At 35.9% G+C, this 5,142-nt stretch overlaps 1 non-coding gene across 1 annotated transcript; it reads left to right on the top strand.

The window, feature by feature from the left end:
• The first annotated feature begins 2,436 nt into the window (after positions 1 to 2,436).
• On the top strand, positions 2,437 to 2,544 carry LOC127739886 (small nucleolar RNA R71). The gene has a single exon (XR_008000628.1). It is a non-coding gene; the product is annotated as a small nucleolar RNA R71 (small nucleolar RNA).
• The last annotated feature ends 2,598 nt before the right edge of the window (positions 2,545 to 5,142 follow it).

The raw sequence follows: 5,142 nt of genomic DNA, 5'->3' as shown, positions 1-5,142 counted from the left end.
GAACAAGTGATATCTTAGAACAAGAATAAGCCGAATTGAATAGAAGAACAATAGTAATTGCATTAATACTCGAGGTACAGCAGAGCTCCACACCTTAATCTATGGTGTGTAGAAACTCCACCGTTGAAAATACATAAGAACAAGGTCTAGGCATGGCCGAATGGCCAGCCTCCCATAGAGGGTTCAATCATAAAAACATGATCAAAAGATGATCCTAAGATTGAAAGATGAAAATACAATAGCAAAAGGTCCTATTTGTAGAGAACTAGTAGCTAGGCTTTACAAAGATGAGTAAAAATCCACTTCCGGGCCCACTTGGTGTGTGCTTGGGCTGAGCATTGAAGCTTTCATGTGTAGAGACTTTTCTTGGAGTTAAATGCCAGCTTTTGTGCCAGTTTGGGCGTTTAACTCCCATTCTTGTGCTAGTTTCGGCGTTTTACGCCAGAATTCTTGAGTTGACTTGGAACGCCTGTTTGGGCCATCAAATCTCGGGCAAAGTATGGACTATTATACATTGCTGAAAAGCCCAGGATGTCTACTTTCCAACGCAATTAAGAGCGAGCATATTGGGCTTCTGTAGCTTCAGAAAATTCACTTCAAGTGCAGGAAGGTCAGAATCCAACAGCATCTGCAGTCCTTTTCAGTCTCTGAATCAGATTTTTGCTCAGGTCCCTCAATTTCAGCCAGAAAATACCTGAAATCACAGAAAAACACACAAACTCATAGTAAAGTCCAAAAAAGTGAATTTTAACTAAAACCTAATAAAAATATTATAAAAACATACTAAAAATATACTAAAAACAATGCCAAAAAGTGTATAAATTATCCGCTCATCAAGCCTCCCAACACAAAACTTAGAGTTTGATTGTGGGGGCTTTGTTTGACTCTGTATTGAGAGAAGCTTATCGTGCCTCTTTTCCATGTTTACAGAAGGATGATCTTGAGCTTTAAACACAAGGTAATCCCCATTCAATTGAAGGACTAACTCTCCTCTGTCAACATCAATCACAGCTCCTGCTGTGGCTAGGAAGGGTCTTCCAAGGATGATGCATTCATCCTCATCCTTCCCAATGTCTAGGATTATGAAATCAGCAGGGATGTAAAGGCCTTTAACCTTCACTAACACGTCCTCTACCAATCCATAAGCTTGTTTTATTGACTTGTATGCCATCTCTAATGAGATTCTTGTAGCTTGTACCTCAAAGATCCCCAGTTTTTCCATTACAGAGAGTGGCATAAGATTTATACCTGACCCCAGGTCACACAGAGCTTTTTCAAAGGTCATGGTGCTTATGATACAGGATATTAAGAATTTACCAAGATCTTGCTTCTTTTGAGGTAGAGTTTGCTGAACCCAGGTATCTAGTTCACTAATGAGCAAGGGAGATTCATCTTCCCAAGTGTCATTACCAAACAACTTGGCATTCAGCTTCATGACGGCTCCTAGATATTAAGCAACTTGTTCTTCAGTTACATCTTCATCCTCTTCAGAGGAAGAATAGTTTTCAGAGCTCATGAATGCAGAAGGAAGTTTAATGGGATCTCTATGGTCTCTATATGAGCCTCAGATTCCTTTAGGTCCTCAATGGGGAACTCCTTTCTGTCTGGAGGACGTCCCATGAGGTCTTCCTCATTGGGATTCATGTCCTCCCCTTCCTCTTTGGATTCAGCTGTTTTGATTATACCAATGGCCTTGCACTCTCTTTTTGGATTCTCTTCTGTATTGCTTGAGAGAGTACTAGGAGGAGTTTCAATGATTTTCTTACTCAGCTGACCCACTTGTGCCTCCAAATTTCTAATGGAGGACCTTGTTTTACTCATGAAACTTAAAGTGGCCTTAGATAGATCAGAGACTATGTTTGCTAAGCTAGAGGGGCTCTGCTCAGAATTCTCTGTCTGTTGCTGAGAAGATGATGGAAAAGGCTTGCTATTGCTAAACCTGTTTCTTCCACCATTATTAAAGCCTTGTTGAGGCTTTTGTTGATCCTTCCATGAGAAATTTGGATGATTTCTCCATGAGAAATTATAGGTGTTTCCATAGGGTTCACCCATGTAATTCACCTCTACTATTGCAGGGTTCTCAGGATCATAAGCTTCTTCTTCAGAAGATGCCTCTTTAGTACTATTGGATGCATTTTGCCATCCATTCAGACTCTGAGAAATCATGTTGATTTGCTGAGTCAACATTTTGTTCTGAGCCAATATGGCATTCAGAGCATCAATTTCAAGAACTCTCCTCTTCTGAGGCGTCCCATTACTCACAGGATTCCTCTCAGAGGTGTACATGAATTGGTTATTTACAACCATGTCAATGAGTTCTTGAGCTTCTGCAGACGTTTTCTTTAGGTGAATGGATCCACCTGCAGAATGGTCCAGTGACATTTTAGAGAATTCAGATAGACCATCATAGAATATATCCAAAATGGTCCATTCTGAAAGCATGTCAGAAGGACACTTTTTGGTCAACTGCTTGTATCTTTTCCAAGCTTCATAGAGGGATTCACCATCTTTTTGCTTGAAGGTCTGAACATCCACTCTAAGCTTGTTCAGCTTTTGAGGAGGAAAGAACTTGGCCAAGAAGGCCGTGACCAGCTTATCCCAAGAGTCCAGCTATCTTTAGGTTGTGAGTCCAACCATGTTCTAGCTTTGTCTCTTACAGCAAAAGGGAAAAGCATGAGCCTATAGCCTTCAGGATCTACTCCATTAGCCTTACCAGTATCACAGATTTGCAAAAATTCAGTTAAAAATTGATAGAGATCTTCTTATGGAAGTCCATGGAACTGGCAGTTCTGTTGCATCAGAGCAACTAGTTGAGACTTCAGCTCAAAATTGTTTGCTCTAATGGCAGGGATTGAGATGCTTCTTCCATAAAAATTGGAAGTAGGTGTAGTATAATCACCAAGCATCCTCCTTGCGCCTCCACCATTCTTATTGGGTTCGGCCATGTCTCTTTCTTTTTCGAGATTCTCTGTAAGGTTTTCTCTGGATTGTTGTGCTTTAGCTTCTCTTAGCTTCTTCTTCAGAGTCCTTTCAGGTTCAGGATTTGCTTCAACAAGAATGTCCTTGTCCTTGCTTCTGCTCATATGAAAAAGGAGAGAATAGAAAAGGAAGAGGAATCCTCTATGTCACAGTATAGAGATTCCTTTATGTGAGTAGAAGAAGAAAAGAATAGAAGAAGGATGAGAAAAATTCGAACATAGAGGAGAAGAGAGAGTTCGAATTTTTAGATGAAGAGAAGTGTTAGTAATTAACCAAATAAATAGAAAGAGATGAGAGGAGGAGAATTTCGAAAATTGTTTTTTGAAAAAAAGTTAGTGATTTTCAAAAATTAGGAGAAGAAATAAATTAAAATTAAAAATTTGAAACAATTAGTTAATTAAAAGAATTTTGAAAAAGGGTGAAAAATTTTCAAAAATTAGAGAGAGAAAAGTAGTTAGGTGGTTTTGAAAAAGATAAGAAATAGTAAAACAAACAAAAAGTCAATTAGTTAGTTGAAAAAGATTTGAAAATCAATTTTGAAAAGGTAAGGAGTTAGAAAAGATTTTGAAATTGATTTTGAAAAAGATGATTTGAAAAGATATGGTTGAAAAAAGGATATGATTGAAATTTATTTTGAAAAAGATTTGATTTTTAAAATTAAAATTGTTTACTTGACTAACAAGAAACTAAAAGATATGATTCTAGAATTTAAAGATTGAACCTTTCTTAACAAGAAAGTAACAAACTTCAAATTTTTGAATCAATCACATTAATTGTTAGTAAAGTTTTCGAAAATTATGAAATAAAGATAAGAAAAAGATTTGGAAAATCAATTTTAAAAATTTTCGAAAACAACAAAAGGAAAATGAAAAAGGTTTGATTTTTGAAAAAGTTTTGAAAAGATAAGATTTTTAAAATTGAAATCTTGACTTGACTAACAAGAAACAACTTATTTTAAAATTTTTTGACTAAGTCAACCAAAAGATTTCGAATTTTATGAGTAAAATAAGGGAAAGATTTTTTTATTTTTGAATTTTTAATGATGAGAGAGAAAAACACAGGAATGACTCACAACATGAAAATTATGAATCAAAACACATGATGCATGCAATAACACTATGAATGTCAAGATGAACACCAAGAACACTTTGAAGATCAAGATGAACATCAAGATTTATTTTTGAAAAATTTTCAAGAAAAGAAAAACATGCAAAACACCAAACTTAGAAATTTTTCATGTTTAGACACTATGAATGTAAAAATGCATATGAAAACAACAAAAGACACAAAACAAGAAAATATGAAGATCAAACAAGAAGACTTACCAAGAACAACATGAAGATCATGAAGAGCACATGCATGAATTTTCAAAAAATGCAAAAGTTTTTAAAACATGCAATTGACACCAAACTTAAAAATTGACACTAGACTCAAACAAGAAACACAAAATATTTTTTATTTTTATGATTTTATTAATTTTTTGTATTTTTTTTGAAAATTATTTTTAGAAAAACAAAAACAAAGAAAAAATTTTTGAAAAAAAATTTGAAAACTTTTTGAAAACAAAATAAAGGAAAATTACCTAATCTGAGCAACAAGATGAACCGTCAGTTGTCCAAACTCAAACAATCCCCGGCAACGGCGCCAAAAACTTGGTGCACGAAATTGTGATCATCAACAATGGCACCAAAGACTTGGAGCTCTCAAACGTGAATCACACTTTGTCACAACTTCGCACAACTAACCAGCAAGTGCACTGGGTCGTCCAAGTAATAAACCTTACGTAAGTAAGGGTCGATCCCACGGAGATTGTTGGTATGAAGCAAGCTATGGTCATCTTGTAAATATCAGTCAGGCGGATTCTAATGGTTATAATGGTTTTCGAATATAAAGATAAATAAAACATAAAATAGAGATAGAGATACTTATGTAAATCATTGGTGGGAATTTTAGATAAGTGTATGGAGATGCTTTGTCTCTTCTGAATCTCTACTTTCCTACTGCCTTCCTCCAATCATTCTTACTCATTTCTATGGCAAGCTGTATGTAGGGCGTCACCGTTGTCAATGGCTACTTCCCATCCTCTCAGTGAAAATGGTCCAAATGCTCTGTCACAGCACGGCCAATCATCTGTCGGTTCTCGATCATGTTGGAATAGAATTT

The sequence above is a fragment of the Arachis duranensis genome, chromosome 6 (genome assembly GCF_000817695.3).
Source record: "Arachis duranensis cultivar V14167 chromosome 6, aradu.V14167.gnm2.J7QH, whole genome shotgun sequence".
Lineage (NCBI taxonomy): Eukaryota > Viridiplantae > Streptophyta > Magnoliopsida > Fabales > Fabaceae > Arachis > Arachis duranensis.
This window is presented reverse-complemented; position numbering and strand designations above follow the sequence as displayed.